Source organism: Apus apus, chromosome 17 (assembly GCF_020740795.1).
Source record: "Apus apus isolate bApuApu2 chromosome 17, bApuApu2.pri.cur, whole genome shotgun sequence".
In the NCBI taxonomy this organism is placed as follows: domain Eukaryota; kingdom Metazoa; phylum Chordata; class Aves; order Apodiformes; family Apodidae; genus Apus; species Apus apus.
The window spans coordinates 11,198,921-11,216,271 of record NC_067298.1 but is presented as its reverse complement, the minus strand read 5'-3'; the positions used below and the strand labels follow the sequence as shown (position 1 = coordinate 11,216,271).

General features: G+C 54.1%; 1 long non-coding RNA gene across 1 annotated transcript in view; it reads left to right on the top strand.

Moving 5' to 3' along the window:
• Window positions 1–16,655, top strand: part of LOC127391924 (uncharacterized) — a 47,429-nt gene extending 30,774 nt beyond the window's left edge. The window contains exon 3 of the long non-coding RNA XR_007891147.1: window positions 15,799–16,655. This is a non-coding gene — a long non-coding RNA (uncharacterized LOC127391924). The remainder of the gene's footprint in view (window positions 1–15,798) is intronic.
• Window positions 16,656–17,351: the final 696 nt, after the last annotated feature.

Sequence of the window (17,351 nt, the reverse complement as noted above, 5' to 3'; positions counted from 1 at the left end):
TAAGGAGAGGATCGTTTTCTGCCCTTCCGACGGCTGCGGGGCTCGCCGGGCTGTGCTGGCTCGGGGAGGAGGTGGCAGGAGCCGCTGCGAGGGGCAGGATGTGCCCTGGGCAGCAGCAGGTCCTGCAGCTCCTCCCCAGCCGGGGCACCCAGCCCAGCTCCCAGCGGGCTCCTGCCCATCCCCAGCTCAGCCATCTCCCCGTGCCTCAGCCCTCTCGTTCAGGTGTGGCTTTTCTCCTTGGTTTTCATACCGATTTTTCAGGAAAATCAGCTGTGCTCATGCAAACGAAGTGGACTGGCCAAGCAGGTTGCCTTGCTGCAGAGTTCCTCTCCCTCTCCTACAGTTCCTAAATTGCAGCGTTGTGAGCTGGGGCGGGGGCTGCCTGGCTGGGGAGGGGGTTCTGTGCATGTCCACGCCTGCCTGCCTTCCCAAGGGCTTCTCCTCGGGTTTTCTGTGCTGTTGAGGTGTGTGACTGATTCCAGCTGGATCCCAGGAGGTGATGCTCTGGTTCTATGATTCCTGCTTGTTTGGGGCCAGGACCAATGTAGTTAGCAGGCTTATACCTTTGGAAAGCAAAGCCCAGCAAGATGAAAATTCTGTAGACAACAAGAATCTGCTCTGCTTTTGTGTTGTTGTTGTTGTTTTTCCCCCTGGGTGTTGCTCCTGTGGTGGTGTTGCTTGCATGGACCACGCTGCAAGCCCAGAGTGTGGGTACAGGGCTTCAGAAATGTGTTCAGCCACAGCCTGTGCTCGGGAGAGTTTTCCTTAGTACCTCAGGGAGCACGTTCGAGGTCCCTGCCAAGAATTCAACATCTGCACAATTGATACTTGGCAGGAAATTTTAAAATTCATGCGTGTTCCCTGAGGTGAGGAGGGAAAGTGCCTGGATCTGCAGATCCGGCTCCGCTCTGTCCCCAGGCCAGGATGGAGCAAGACTGAAATCTGTACACCCAAGGGACGTGGGATGGTGCTGGGTCGCAGGGTGATTTGGCTTTTGAGTGTTTTCCTGCCTTGGGGGCTGGAGTTTCTTCTCAATTTCAAGTGGTGGTGGGTTATTCTGTGTCTGAAGGGTGGCAGGTTGTGCTGAGCATCACCAGCTCAGGGCATGGGGAGGCCTTTGGCTCCAGTGCTGATGGAGAGAAGGCTTTGGCTTGGTGAGACAGCCTGGATGTGTTAACAGGTTGTGTTGTATCAGCTGATCCATGGGAGCCCACTGCAGGCTCCTGAGCCCACTGAGGCTCCCGGGGCAGGGATGGGGCCCTGCCTGCTGTCAGGAAGGCTGTTTGGGTGCTGCAGGGGAACTGTTACCAGCCATTGCTCTTCTGCTTGTGAACAGGGGCAAGAAAAGCCAGCCTGGCTCTCAAAACAGGTAGCCTGGGGTAGGGACTAGTTGTGGTGGCATCTCGGGCTCCTTGTGCAGGTCTCCTGGGCAGGATGGCTGGGGACCTGTGGGTTGCCAGGAGCCCTGCCAGGCTCTCCCCAGCAGCTGCAGCCCCTTTAACACTCCCTGTGCTCCAACCATGAGGCTACTGGCCAAAACAGGCCCCTGGGTGTTACAAACCAGATGTTTAAAGACTGCACAGCTGTCCCTGCTGTCCAGTGCAGCAACATATCCTTCCCAGATCATCATTTCCCAAGACTTTGAATGAAAAAAGCATCTTGGTCTGTGGTTAAAAAAAACCCTGGCCAAGTGCAGCTAGTAAATGCTCCCTGTTTGCAAGAGGTGGTTTTGTTCCTTGGTTGATCCCACACAAGACCTGGGACAACCACCCGGTCCCTGCTCCTGGCCACGCTTGCCCTGGGTGGCAGGTGGGTTTTCTGCCACTGTCAGCTGGAGATCTCTGGGCTGATAATCCTCCCTGAAATGAAAATAAAGAGCAGAACCAGTTGGACAGAAAGTGGAGCAGAGCAGGGGGAGCACAGAGGGCACCCTGGGTGTGCACGGAGCCGGTGCTGCTCTTGGATGAGGTCTAATGAAGTTGCCTATAAGTGCTGCAGCATCTAATAGGTTAATATGATTGTTGCTGTCATGAGGAGGTGAAGCTGTCAGGAGAGCTCTCCTGCCCATCTGTGGTAGTCAGGGTCCAACAAGTCCATCACGCTGGCTATGAGCTGCAGAGGGGTGAGCTGATGGCCCTGGGCAGCTTTCCTGGGTCTAGGACAGAAGTGACCACCTCCCTGTGCCTCAGTTTCCCCATCTGTGTGACACGGACAGTGACACTGCTGCTTTGCCAAGCAGAGAGGAGCTGGAGTTCTATCCCTTGCCCCAGTGAAAACCCAGGGAATTCAGTGGGGAAGGTGTGCAAGGAAAAAAGCTGGATTGGATGTTTTGGAAGGAAACAAGCCCATGGGTGAGAGAGAAGGTTTTCTGTTGTGTCACCTCTTAAAGCATGACAGCTGCTGGGCTGGAATTCAGTTATTTCTGATGGACCACCACTATGTGACAGCTCGGGGAGCTCAGCCTGCTCTCCTCTGCACTGTCCCAAGCCCAAGGTATGGAGGGTTAAACTCCATCCCGAGACATGTTCTCCACTGGTGGGGTGGAGGCAGGAGCTGACTCTTCCCTGTGCTGTCCCCACCATGGAGGTGGATGTTGCTGCAGGCTTTCCAAGCTCCTCATGTCACTTGTGAGCTGCAGCACAGTGTGGTGGCCCCAGCTGCTGCAGCCCAGGGTGACCCACGTGCCAGGATAAACAGAGGAGAACGACTTGCAGGGTCTGCTGATGACTTTTCCAGCAGTAATTAAGTGGGATGCAGTAAAAGCCTGAGGGCTTTTGCCATTCCTGGGCTCTAGAGCTGTTTCCATGCTCTCTCCCTCATCCTGGCTGGTGGTACCCACCTCCCTGACCTGGTGCAAGGACATCTCAGCACACTGGTGGCAGTTGCTTGTTATTGTGGCTGCAGAAGATAATTGCTTTCATTTCCCCAAGTCCATCCCTCCTGGAGCCTGTGGACCTGGATAGCCCAGTCCTGAAGAGGATGATAAAACACACAGGAGTTCCTTGGTCCATGAAGCCACAACTCCTGGAATGGGGGACCCTGTCCCTGGGGCATCCTGCTGCTCTAGGGTATCAGGAGCATTTGGTCTGTCCCAGCTTTCCTGGAGAGGTGGGGGCAAAGGGACACTGTTGTCTTTGTCCATCTCCTTGGGCTGAAGAGATGTGAGCAGGGAATTGTACCATCTAGGAAAAATCCTCTTCCCCTTGACTGAACCACAGGGAACTCACTGGACTCGTGACTTGGATGGAGCACCAGGGATTGTGGCTTTTCCTCTTTTCCCACTTGCCTGCCTTTCCAGCGTCTGTCTGTCCTGCCTGGCTCGTATTTTGGGTAAACCCCAAGAACACTGAGTTTACTTTGAGAAATGTCCCCCTGGGTGGACCCAGCTGGAGAAGGATGGTGGCTGGGAGGGAACTGTGCCTCCCTGTTCAGAAGGCTCCTTTGAAGGTTGCTGTGGTCTGCGCTGAGGCTGCCCACAAGGACCCGAGGATGTTTGGGGTGAGCTCATCTGGCTGCTTATGTAGGGACCACCAGCGAGGTGCGGAGCAGCTCAGGAGTTGGGCTGTGGTTGCCTTTTGATATTGCAAAGGCAAATATTGAGAATGTTTCAGGGTGGGGGGAGCTGGGTGTTTCACAGGGGCTGGTACCCACCACCCTCAGGCTGCAGCTGGGGTGAAATATTTGATGTCTTTGAGTGGGATGGCAGTTAAAAGGTGTGGAGAGGACATTCATCCAGGGCCCTGGAGCTTCAGGAGACCACTGGAGCTCTGTGGGGTGTTTGGCTTTTGGACAGAGCAGCACGTATTCCTCCTTCTCCCTTCATCTTTAAATACCACCCCACAGATTTCAAGGAAAAAAATAAATACACTTAAAATGGCATCAATTTGTGGTGCCTTGAGGACTATTTATATTTTTATTGCTCCCACAATTTTTCTATAATGGTCTTTTTTTTTTTTCATGAAAACATCAGTATGTATGTGCCTGCAGTTAATCCAGGCATCATCTTCAGAAAGCAGATTATAGCTGGATTTTGGGCAGTGGCTCCTGGTGGTTGGGAATGGGCTCTTTGCTCTCCTGTGCCAGCTCTGGACTGATCCTCAGCTTTTCACCCCATTCCAGCTCCTGTTTTCCAGGCTGCAGTGGAGGCTTTTTCTCTCCTAGAAGTCCCACAATATGACAGGAAAATACATTTCTCTGCTGAAAGAAGTTCAGTGTCCAGAAAACTGGTGCATGGAGTGACCCTGATAATCACAGGTGGTTTTCTGTAGGCTTTAAGGACCGAAGGTGACTTTTGGTGCTGCCTCTGCAGCCCCGTTCTGTGGCACAGCTTGGGGCCCAGCCTGGCAGCTCCACTCTCTGCTGGCACACTCACCTCTCCCATTCCTCCTGGAAAATGAACCACATCCCTCCACTTCCGACTGAAACATAAGATGTGAGATAAATGTTTACTGGAAGGCTCCTGTTGCCAAATAGCCTGGAGACCCTTTCCTTCCTCCTCCAAACATGTCCAGGTGTTAACTGCATCTCTGTGAGATGTGGTGCTCAGCACGTTCTGGTCTGACATTGTTGTTTTTTTTTTACTTTTATCACAAAAAATAACTACTCTGAACAATGTACAAACCACTGCCTTGTATCAAGTGGCTTCTAACAGCTTCCATTCCTCTTCCTCCTGATGTTTCTAGGTACCATGCCAGGATCTCAGGAGAAAAGGGAATAAGATGATGGCTTCTCTGAGATGAACCAACTCATCAGGGTCTCAATTCTGCAAAACCCTGAGGGGGGATGCAGTGCTGCTGCAGGGTGGGGCGGGCAGGGCTGTCAGCCTGGCTGCTGCTGTTTAATATCTGTGGTCGAAGTGCAAATGGAGCAGGCTCCAGCTCCAGTGTGTTTGTCTTGGAGATTAAATCTGGAGAGCCTCTGGTCTCCAAGTCCATGCCGGGAAGAGAGGGGTGATGAGGGAGGGGAGCACACACCTTTTAACCCTCCCTGAGCTGCCTGTGTGCTTGAATGTGAAGGGTTAGAGGGCAAGAGCAGGTAGAGGGAGAGAGGGTGGGGAAGCACAGGGCTTTGAAAGAGCTTTGAAAAGATTGGCACTGCCAGAATTGCTGCACCTGCTTGTGGAGTTTTTGGGGGCAGGAATATTTCCTTGCTCTTTCTGCAAGGTGGAGCTTTACTGTGGGGACCAGCTGGTGATGCTGGAGCGAGGGGTGTTTGTCCTGCCAGTGCAGAGACAGAGCAACTGCTCCTCCAGGGCAGCTGGCGGGCATGAAACCTCAGTCCTGGCTTTTGTGTAGCTCTTGGACACCTTCTGGATTTTTCTGCTGTTCATTTTCTCCCCACCCAAGGGGCTGGCTCCTTCCCTGCCTGCTCTGCTGCCTCCCAGCCCTTCCTGTGCTGGCAGCACTTGCACCAACCATCCCTGCCTTTGCAGGTGTGGGTGGTGTGAGGATCTCTCCAGCTGCGTGTCCTGGACCCCAGGTGGCTGAGAGCAGCTCAGGCTGCAGGACACCATCCTCTTCATCCAACCAAGCCTTGCACCTGGGGCAAGGGCTGAAGAGCTGAGCTGTGCTTGGGGTTGTCTTGAAGGCTGCTGCCTGGGGCAGGCAGGAGGGCGAGAAGCATCTCCCCCTGGGCTGTGTTGCAGTGATGTTCCCCAACGCTTCACCCCGTGTACGGCGCGTCCTGCAAGTGGTTCCTGCAGCGCTCGGGGCTGTTTCTGCAGTGCTGTTTATACAAGGGATGGTGCCCAGTGCCTGCATCCTGCTGGCACTTGCAGACCCAGGTAGGCTGTGTTTATCCTGGGGGCTGGTCCCAGTTGTAGTGAGCTGGGGCTCAGCCAGCAGCATAGCTAGACTGACATACACTCTAAAAAAGCTCTGGTTGTTGAGAGGCCAAGCCTGCTTGCTGCACCAATGAAAAACATGGCTTGGAGCAGTTTTCCCCAGTCTGAACTGGTTGGGCTGTGCCAGTGGGCAGGTGGGAACTGGGGGGGATGCACCCGCTCCTCCACGGATGCTTTGAGGAGCCTTGAATGGCTGGAGGTGGAGGTTGGCAGGTCCCCGCCTTGCCCCTGCTGCTCCAGGTTCTGCATCCAGCCTGGGAGGGAAAACCCAGCAGGCTCAGGAGTTGGCAGCTGACTGGCTCTACTCCTCCAGTCCTTGGCTGGGCAGAGTCCTCTTTATTTGATCTAAAAGGAAAATTTTAATTAAATGAGATGTAGATCTCATCCTCTGGGAATTCTCCTTGTGGGCAGAGTGCCCTGGACCGTGCCCAAGGCAACAAGGAGAAGGGTGGTGGGAGGAAGGCTGGGCAGTGCCAGGCTCCTCTCACCTTCCTCCAGCACTGGCAGCAGTTTCTCTCCTCACCTGCCCTAAGGATGGGGCTGAGATGAAGGTGTTCTTGGCTTTAAAAGAGGGTGGTAATGTGCTGGATTGTGAGGATGTGCTTGTGAGTGTGGGGTGAGGATCACCTGTCTGCTGGGGTTTCTTGGAGCACTGACAGTATTCTGTCTCTGAGGAAAGAGAATGGATTTTATAGTAACATAGGAGTGAATGTAGCTTAGGAAAAAATGTATTTTGTGCCTGTGATCCTTTCCTTGTCACATGAAAATATCTCGAAGCTTTCTTTGCTGTAGGTCTGCTTTTGTTTGAGTGCTGGGAACTGGGAGCAATGACCTGAAAGGTGCCTCCAAGGGGGAAACCTGCCTCTGGGGTCAAGCAGAGATGGACCATGACCCGCTTAGGATGAAGAGATGGAAGGATGGAGGTTGCAGTGGGGTCCAGAGGGGGTGCAGCTGCATCCAGCCTTCCTCTTCCCCAGATCTAGGGGATGATGCTGGTGACCAGGTCTCATTGCTGGGGCCGGGAGAGGCCCTAACCTGGGCTGCACATGACAGGTCCCCCTCGAGCCGCAGTGCCTGCAGAGGCAGGGAGAGCCTATTAAAAGGGAATAGAGTTTGGGTGACAAAAGCTGGAGTGTCTCTATTTTTTGGATTCCTTAATGTGGCAGGTGAAACTTGCTGTCTTTGTGGCCCAGCTGGTGTGTTCTTGGGATCAAACATCAGGGTGGTGTTGGAGGAGCAGTAGTGCTGCCCTGGTTGCATTTCATGTTGTGCTGGGGAGTTGCTGCCTTTTGGCTTTCCCCTCCCTGCTCTGCCACAGGGCACACTGGAAACTCCAAGGTGATTTTGTCCAGATGATTGGAGCAGACGTTTACTCCTCTGCTGCAATCTGTGGCTTAAATTGAGTGTCAGAGTACTTGGAAAAACTGGAAAAGACACAGAAACCCTACAAAAATCAGTGTGTGCCCTGAGGCTGGCAGCAAGCTGGGGCAGGCTGAGCGTGCCCTGGCAGCAGGAGCCCCACGGTGGCGGCACTGCTGATGTTCCCTGTCCACAAGCTCCACCAAAATGCCTGCTTGGCCCTGTAAATCCCAGAGGTTTGAGCCATGTTCCAGGTGCACCTGGTCTCCAGCCCTCCCCAAGCCTTTTGCCCTGGGGACGGCACCGCAGGGCCGGCCGGACCAGGCGCCCGTGCTGGGGAACAAGGAGCTTTTCACTTGGCTGCTTTTTTTCCTGACCTACATTTTTCTATTCCTGCATCAAGTTTAAGTTTCAACCAATTGGCATTTCTCGGCCAGTAACAGTCTCAAAAAATTCCTGACTAATTCTAGGAAACGCTCAGCTGAAAGTACATGCCCTCAGCTGAGGTCACCCAGCTGGTAGGTGCTGTTTGCTTTCCTTCCTCCTGGGAATGGTCCCAAGGGATTTTCAGGGGTCACCTTGAACCTTCTCCATCCCAGGACTGAATTTTGAAGTCCTCCTGCCTGGCCTGGCAGTGCAAAAATCTTGTCTTTCTCTGGATGTGACCACTTGGGACTACCCACGAGAAACACAGCACGGTGTCCCTGGGTCAGGCTGAGCCCAAACAGACCCAGATGTGGCCACAAATGGTCAAGTTTCACTTGCAGGATGATCTGCAATAGGTTTGTGTTAGTGGGGGTGTAATAAAAAAGTTGTTTGGTTGGTTTAAGTCCATTAAAACTATTTTTTTAAAACTTGTTTTTCCTGTAGAGCTTTCCCCACTGTCAACAAACTTGTATTAAACCAGACAAAACCCTTTTTTCTTATGGTTTTTTTCCCCCTTCATTTCAAGCCCAGCAGGGCAGGAGATGGGGTTTGTTTCTACATCTTTGTTGTTGGTTCTAGTCCTAGCAAGTGCTGAGGACTTGAGCTTGGGGCAGGACAATGCAGGTGAGGATGGTTCTTGAGTTCTGTGTTTGTTTCAAGGGAGTTGTTTTGTTTTGGCTGCATGTCCTTGGGTTGGACTGGACCAGCAGCAAGACTCAGCTGTTCTATCCATCTTTTTTTAGTTCCATAAGTTAATTAAATTTAGTAAATTTTTAAAAAAGCTCCCCAATTTTTATGCCTTTCCATGTGAAAACATAAGACCAGTGAATCTATGGTTTAGATTTCTGCCTTGATTGATGCACATAAGGGATTTTTGTTGTTGCTCTCCAGTTCTAAGTATCCAGAAAGGACAAAGAGCCCAAATTTCCTCCTCTCCAAAGGCCAAGTTTTGGGTGAGGGCATTTGTTGCAGCTTCCCACCCTGCCTCAGCAATAAGCCCTAATCCTGACCTGGGGCCCCATCTCACTGCAGGTGAGAGGTAATTTTACCTCTTGATCCGGTGTTGAGGTGCATTGTGAGAATTAACAGTGTTTTGCTGTGCTAATTTACCATCGTGGATTGTATAATTATCTCTTTTACAGGGCTGGGTGTGTTCCGGGCTTCCCCGCCGTGCGGCAGAGCCGGCTGGGCCTGTGGCTGCCTGTGAGGGATGTGCTGGCACTTCTGGCTTCTGCTCGGGGTTTGCTCTGTGGTTTTAGGCAAATTTAGGGAATTCTTTTCTGTTAGGGATCTCCATCCGTAGCACAGGGGTGCTGGGATGTGGTGGAGCCAGGGCTGCCTGGGCTGTGGTCCCGCAGGAAGAGGAGCGGTGGATGGGCGCGATGTTTGGTGGCTCCCGTGGCAAAGGGTTCGTCTGGCTGGGTGTGATGGATCAGGTCCAGGAGTGAAAGCTTGGATGTAGCCCAGGAATTTCAGGAGAGGGATGACTGGAGCTGCCTCCCGTTAGGGACCAGGCCCTTGCACAGCAAGACCCTGCAGACAGAATTGCTTTTCTCCACCTGCCAGCATCCAATGGGTGAGGAGCCCCTTTGCAGCCGTGGTGCTGGTGGGCATTGGGACCTAGCTTGTCCCATCAGAGCCTGTCCCCGAGTTCCTGTGTCACCTCAGCAAAGATGTGCCCTGAAGGCTTCCTGAGAGGTGCAGCTTCTGCATCCCCCCAGCCCCTGAGTCCCCCCCAGTTCCTCTCCTTAAGAGCAGCAAGCCCTGGTGTGTCACGGGACTTGCTGCCTTGCTGGGCTATGTGCCACCATGAGCTGTGGCACTCGGAAGAGGAGGCTCCTGCTGTTGGGAAGTGGTGGCTGGATCATGCTAGGACAAGTTGTGCTGCTTTTGAATGAGTCCCTGCCAGCGTCTCCAGTACAAGCCAGTTGTTTCCGTCGCACTGGGAGAGCGATGCTGGTGCTGATGGGCCTCACCCTGACCAGCTGGGATCAGTAGATGGGGAGGTTTCTCCCCTCCCTCAGGGATGTTGGTTAATTTCCTTCCTCTCTTTATCTTACAAGATAATGGTTGTAAAGCTGTGGTTTGAACCTGACTGGACAGCCAGCACCAGCGAGGGGAGGCAGGATCCAGACCTCTGTGTGGAGCATCCTCCCTGTGCTTGGCTTGCTCTGGGTGGCTGTGGTCCTGCTCTCCCTGCCTTGGCACACTCTGCCAGAATTTCATACCCTCATTCTTTCATGCCAAAGGAAGCAGGAGGAAGGGGGGCACAGAGAATTAATCAGCTTAGGGTCGGAACAGGAAAAAACACTGCTTAAATTGGTAATCCTCAGGGACAGAAATCAGCTCAAAGCTGCAAAATAAATGTGCATCCGGATGGTTTTTACTCCCCAGCAGGGCCTGACTCAGAGGGCAGGGGGTGGTGGCAGTGACTGTGCCTCCAGCGAGGGCAGGACTCCCGTGTGGGGGCTTTTGCACCCTTATCTGGGTTTGAGTGCACTCTGTCCCCCTCTGTGGGATCAGACACCACAAAATATGGGGAGCGATTGAGATGTGGTGGAGAGCACAGGCTGCTTTGTGCCTTCGTGCGATGCTGCGCTGGCATCGGCGGCTCTTTTGGTGTGACAGCCCAGGGGATGGGAAGGTCCAGCCTGGGAGCTGGGAAGGAGCCTCTCAGAGAAGGTTGGAGAGCAGCTCTGCTGGAGTGGTGGGCTGTGTGGGAAGGTGAGAGCTCCTGGCACCTGCAGCCTGCAACAGGGAAAGCTTGCTATGGGATTAAGGGAAATCCTAAGGCATTTGTGGGTTAAGGCTGAATTAGTCTGGTCCTAATAAAGGAGGATTTAGCTGGTGGGGGAGCAGAGCTGGGGGCCGTGGGAAACCCTTGTGCCTGTGCTGGAGATGGCCCTGTGCTGGATCAAGATGTGGCCTCTGTGCCTGGAACATCCCCTTTCCCTGGAGGGCTCCAGGATTTGCTCTCCCTGTTGGTGAGAGAAGGGGGAAAAGCTCTCCAGCTCACTTGGAAGAGCACAGGGATCAGATGGATCATCAGGGGCTCCTTCTGATGGCAGAAATCAAGGTTGGCTGCTCAGCTCCTGTTTGGCTTCAGTGGGGGATTGCTGGACGTCTGGCAGGAGAAGAAAAAATCCTGGGAGGTTAACAAAGTTCATGCTCAGGGAACATTGTTTTGCTGCTTAGGCCCATCTGTCAGGCTGTCAGAATGTTATCACTTTGGGGATGCTTTTAATAAAGGAGCCAGAACTGTCATTGGGCGCTGGAGCCCTCCCGAAACCTGCCTGCAGCCTCTCCTGGAGTCCATGTTCTTCAAGCCCCCACATCACTCTGTGCTTATCACCTTGTTTCAAAAATGAAGGAGAATGGGACTTTCTTCATTCTTTCACCTGCCTGTCAGTCTCAGCATGACACATCACTTTTAAAGGAGGAGTGGAAGGAGGGGGAAATTTTCTCGAAAGAGCCGGAGAGGGAGGTGGCCTCATCCCACAGGCAGAACAGGTTGGAGTATGTGAGCATGGAGAAAGTAATCGGAGGGGTTCCTGCTGGGGGACTGTTAAAAGGTCTATTTTTAGTCTCACTTCTTCTGAGGTGAGTGCCTGTGTTTAGGTCTCAAGGGCTTGGTATGTGAGGAGGAATCCTGCACCTGGTGCTGGGGAGCAATGATTTGGGCTGCAGGAGATGCTGTGTTCCAAGCACATCCTGCTGGGGCTGAGCTGCTGCCAGCCTCCTCCTCCACCCCCAGCATCTCTCCTGAACCCTCATCCCCTGGGATGCAGCTGGGGAGTGCTGGTGACTGCAGCCATTCCATTTCCCTCATGGGAAACCAGGAGGCTCCTGCCATGCTGGGAGCAGACACAGGACCCTGCCCACAAATTCCACCTGCTGCATCTCACCTGCTGCGAGTCTTCCTGGGGTGTTGCCTCTTAGAGCTCCCAACAAACTCCCTGGGGGTTAAATTGCCAGGACTGAGGGGGGCTCTCCTACAATCTGACCCCTCCGTGGGCCAGCCCTGAGCATTCCTTCAGGGCTTGGTGAGTTTCTGGCCGTGGGTTTGGTTGCAGGGACCCTCTCCCCGTGAGTCACGGGGTTTGCAGTGTGGCAGGTCGGTGAGTCACGGCAGCTCCAGCAGAGCTGACAGCACCTGTCTGGGCCCTGGTTATTTATTAACACCTTACCAGAAAGGGCGGCATGGGAACAAACCACTTGCTTTGCTTCCTCTCTAGCTGAAGGGTTTTTTGATGACATCTCTTCTGAGGCTGGCTGGGCTGTTGGCAAGGCTGTTGGAGCGAATGCTTTAGGTTAGTAAATTAAGATAATCTCTTTGGATTGAAACACCAGGAATTAGGTTGGTTCTTGCAACAGAGGCTGGTGGTTAAAGGAGAAGGCTCGACTGCCTTGCAGTGGTGTCAAAGGGTTGCACTGAGCCCATGGTTAAAGCCACACACGGTCCTGAAGACATGTCCTAAGAGGCAGGATGGGGAGAAGCTGTTTGGCCTTATAAAAAGCACCTCCCCAGCTTTCCTCTAGCTCCTTCAGATGCTGGACCATGTTCCTCACCAGTGCTGCCAAGCTCAGTTTTTTGCTGAAAAGACCTGTTGACCTGTGGGCATGAGCTGGCCCATGGCTGGTAGAAGCAGAGGTCCCTTTTCAGGCCTGGGTGTCCCCTGGCTGCTGAGGCCAGGGAGGACACTGCATTGGCTGGCACAGGCTGTGACTCAACGGGTCCCTTTCATCTCTCTCAGATCTTTGGCATTATTTTTTTTTTTTTTTCCTTAATCCACTTGCCTCATTGACTTTATTTGACATTGCTGGGTTCACTGAAGAGCACTTTGGTCATTAAGCACGTTGGGGCATGTGAATAAACCTGCATCTCTGAAGTCTAAATCACTCTAAAGCTGTATCAAGTCACTGAATGGGATGTGAGGGGCACAGCAGGACCCCATCTGCCCCTGCTGCCACCCCTCACCTCTGTTCTCCCCCACATTTTGGAGGTTTGGAGACGGTAAGGCCAACAAGGATGTACAAGTCTGAAGCCCCATCCTTTTACAGGTCCTTCAATGTGTCTAGGTCTCTTCTGCAGCCTTGGACACATCAGGGCATCTCTTTTGCAGGGGTTTGGGGCCAGGCTGAGCTCTGCCTGGGTGCATCTGTGGGGACAATGTGAGGAGGTGCTAATGCTGCTGAGCCTGGGACCCGTTCCTGCAAACAGGCTCCAGCTCTCTAGTTGCATTTTTCTAAATCCAGCCCTTCAAGATGGGAAGCATGTTGACAGCAAAAGTGGAATTGGGGCATGTCTGAGCAGGGTGAGGGGTCTGAGGGAGGGACACTCTGGAGAAGCAGTGGCAGGGAGGTGTGAGGGCTGGGTGAGCTGTAACACCAGCACTGCCAGAACCATTTCCCTGCCTCTTGGTTTCCTTTCCTGTTTGGCTTTGCTGCCCACACAGTGTGTGCTCAAGCTGTCCATAGACACGATGCTCCCATCTCTGCAGCCAAAAGTCCCATTTCTGTTCCTGGGCTTTGCTCTGCTCCTTGCAAACCCATTTGAGGGAACGGGGTGGGAGGCAGATCCCCATCTCCAAATGCACAGATGGTCCTCTCTCCTGCTGCAAACTCAGTGTCTCCTCCTCTGTTTGCTTTTCTTCCTGGGGCTGCTGCTGAGCGTGGAGGCAGCTTGTGCCCTCATTCCAGAGCTTGTTGCGTCCTTCCCGGCTCTCCCGGGACGATGTGGTGGGCTGGTGGAGAGGAGAACAACAACAGTGCGGGGGCTGGTGGCCAGGAGGCACTGGTGGCCTCGGGGCTCGTGGTGTGTGGCCTGGCTGTGCTGCTGCTCGTCCTCGGGGGCCCGAGCGCTCCAGGCTGTGGGGAAGTGGATGAGTCCTCGCAGGGAACCGTGGGGTTTGTAGGAGGAACCAGCGCGGGATAAAAAAATAAATTGCACCTGAGCTACTGTTCTCTGTGTGGCTTTAGTGCTGGTGGATGCACAGATGGTGGGGAAGGGAGGGAAGTTTGTCCTGGGTGGGGTTTGTTCAGGTCACTGGGGGCCGGGAGGATGGTCCTTTCTTGTGTGTGTGTCTTTGGGACAAAGCAGAGCGCTCAGTGGTACGGCTCGTGGTTAAACCGGGGCAGCCCCGCGGCACGGAACCCGCCTGGGCTCCGGTTCCCGGCCTTGCCGAACCCCTGCGGTAAGGACGTGGTGATGGCCCCGCTGCGGGCAGGGGGGGACGCCCCTGCAGCAGCCCCCGGGCTGGACCATCGCTCCCCGTTCCCGGTGCTTCCGTCCTTGCAGCCGCAGCACGCGTGGCGGCTCCCGCTGCTCCCATCGTGCTCCCGCCGCATCCCGGCCCGAGAGGCTCCTCCGGGGTGCGGGGCATCAGGAAGCGCCTTTGATGTCCGGGCACCACCAGGTTTTCAAATGAGCCGCAGCGCTGGTGCCCTCCTCCCCCGCAGGGAGGGGAGATAACACTTCAGAGCCGGCCGTGGCTGCGCTATCGCTCCTTGCTGGGGCTCTGATTGCTCCCAACCCCGCAGCTCGCTCGCCGGAGCTTCAAACGCAGCGCCCCGGAGCTGCACCGCCCTGAGCAAAGAGTCCCCGGCCCGGCGTTCTGCACACACACGTGTGCGGCTACGCCCAGGGCTCGGTGACAAGGCTTTGTGCCCTGTCACAGCTTCACGCCGGTAGCAGGCAGCTGTTGGTAGTCCTTCAGGTGTTGGATGCGATGGGGTTCGACCCTCTGGACCTTCTTGCTCAGCACGTGGGCACTGGGTGGCTCTGAGGTGCCGCTGCGGGTGTGTAGCTCCCTGCCCCGTCCCTGTGCCCACCAGGGAGTGGTCCCAGAGTCTGGGCGTTTGGGGTTAGTGCCTTGCAAACACCAGCAGTGCTGGTGGGGCAGGGAGGTGCTCAGAGGATTTGCAGCCCCTCTCGCCAGCAGCGTGGGAGTTAACAGGCAAAGTTGGGGGAAAGAGGAGGAAAAGGGTTGGGACCTCCTCCACACCCCCTTGCCTCCCCCTTGGCTGCTGAGATTTCATTGAGGCTGTGTATTGGCCTCCGGAGGATGGAGCTGGGTAACACCACAACATAAACAGAACATCTGGAAGCTCTTAAAGGGTTTTATTTTTTAACACATTTACAAGAGCCAGGGACACTTGCACAGAGGGTTTTGCAAACCCAGAGACGCTGCGCTTGCTCTTCCCCAGCAAGCCCGAAGCTGCTTGTCAGGCTGCCCCTTGGGGAGGGGGCACGGGGCTGGTTTATACCTCCTACCACTGAGGGTGGGAGATCTTGGCCAGGAGGTGCCAATCTTGCTTGCATGTTCCTTGTGAAGCCCAAAGCAAACAGATGAGAAGTGCTGGGGGATAAATGAGTATAAACCTCTACCCTTTTTTCTGTGCAGACCTGGTTAATGCTGGAGGAGGACAAGAAGTCAGGAAGGGTTTGCTGGGGAGAGAGGATGTTTAGTGATCTGATGGAGTGAACAGGGTCAGAATCAAAGAGGAAAGCAAATTGTTGATCTCCCCAAATGGGCCACGAGCTTGTCTGAGCTAAATAGGAGCTGGTTGTGCCACACTTAATGTTGGAGCTCAGATCCTCCAGTACGTTGCGGTGCATTTGAGAGCTTGAAGGTGGGGAGCAGAGTGGGATCAATGAGATCCATTCCCACTCTGGGGGCAGTGTTTGCTGTCAGACTGTGTTTTCCTCTCCCCATCTCCTTCCAGATGGCTGTGACAGCTCCTTTCTGCTGGCTTCTCTAGGGCTGCCACTGCTCCTGGGCTCTCTGGAGGGACATGGCTGAGCAATGCTAGTTTTCCCATGGATGTTGTCAGCACATCCTTGGCTCTTTCTACCCGAATGGCCATCACTGGGAGTTGCTGTCATTGGAGATCTCCTGCCAGCACACTTGGACATGGACTCTTCAGCTATAAGGCATTCCCACCAGAGCTTGGGAAGGGCTCCAGCCTCCCCAACAGGAGCCCTCAGTGCTGCTGAGTGCAGGGTGAGCTTGAAGGTGCTGGGGCTGCTGCTGCATCTCCTCTTTTACAGATTGCTCCAACATTGCTCAAACCACCTGATGTGGTGCCAAAGAGGACTCATTATTTACTTCATCACGACTGGTTGCCTACCAGCCTGGACCTTCTATTAACACCATGTTTTTCCTTCACAGGGTCCATGGTGATGGCCTGGGGTGTGGGGACCTGAGAGGAGATAGCCAAGGTGCTGCATCACTGGTCGTGACCCAAACAACCAGGGGCACCTTCCCAAGGATGGAGAGAGGTACAGCAGGGACCAGCATCTCTCTGGGGAGTGAAGGAACATCAGGGGCTGCTGTGGGCTCCTTCACACACTGCTGGAACCAGCTTCCCCACCAGCTGCCCTCTGTCCACTGCTGGGCTCCATGTCCCCGGGTCAGAGAGGGGAGTTTCCTCCCAGAGCTGACCTTGCTCCAGACTCCCATGTGGAGCCAAAAGGACTTAATTAGCTGCTTTCCACCGAGCTTTGGAAAATTATCCTCTTGGCTGGGAAGTGCTGGTGATGGATGGTGAAGTGCTCTTGGGTCAAATGGTGGCTTGAAGCTTTTCACTCTGAAGAACCAAGTGCCTGCCCAGTTCCAAGGAACATGCTGTGGATTTTTTAATGATTTTTTTACCCCTCTGCTCTTTATGATGCTTTTTGGGGTCTTGGGCTTTTTGTGAGGATGATTGGATCCAGCCTGCAGCTCAAAGCACCAATGCCTGTGGTGGGAGCTGGAGGGGTGAAGACCTTCAGAGGAGCTGTGGGTGGAAGCTGAGTTGGCCATCGTGGTGCCCTGGGGTTTAAAACTGTCTGGCAGAGTCTCACCTTGTGCCAAGGGTGCTGGGTGGCCTTGTTGGGGGGTCCTTCTGCTGAGAGAGGCTGAGCACCCTTGGCCCGAGCACATCCCAGGTGGGAGCAGCAGCAGGGGCTGCCAAACCGCAGCGAAGGGAACGTCAGGATGGGGGGAAAATGTCACCCTCAGAAACAATTAAACTTCTTAATAAAACCCCTTGCCTCTGTGAGTGCTCGATGTTCTTTTCCATTTGCCTTGGCTCAGCCACACTTACATCATGGCCTGTCGCGGGGCTGCCGGGGGGATGCGTTGGACTGTGCAGGAAACTGGAGCTCTGGCAAACTGCTCTGCCCCAGCGAGGCCAGGCCCAGGGTTTAAGGCCTTTGCTTTGCAGAAAAATTCTCCCCTGTCCTTTCCCCCCATTCCCTTTCTGCAACCCATAACCATCACAGCCCGACTGCAGGGCCAGGAGAGCCCAGAAGTGACTGAAATGCAGATTAATTCCCCTTAAAATCATATTGTTTCACCTCCCCAGACTCTGTGTTCCCTCCCAGCCTGCAGGCTGGATGCAAAGCACCAGGAGGTGCCGTGTGGAGATCCAACATAAAAAGGATATTTATCTAATAGAAATATCCTTTTATTATTATTTTAAAAATATTTTCACAATTACAAAAACAAAGGGTGTCCTTTCATCTAAAAAGCACAGTAGCCTTGTGAGTGTGGATTCACTTCGTGGCTGCTCAAGGCAAGGTAGGTCCAAAGCAGAAGGTGATTCTGTTCTTCCTTTGCTCTGGGTGAAGGTGGGTCCTGCAGGAGGGGACCCAGCCGTGGTTATTGTCCCACAGCTGTCCTGCACGGGGTGTCTTTGCTCCTCTGTGTGTAGCAGACCCATAGCAAGCAAACCAGCAGCA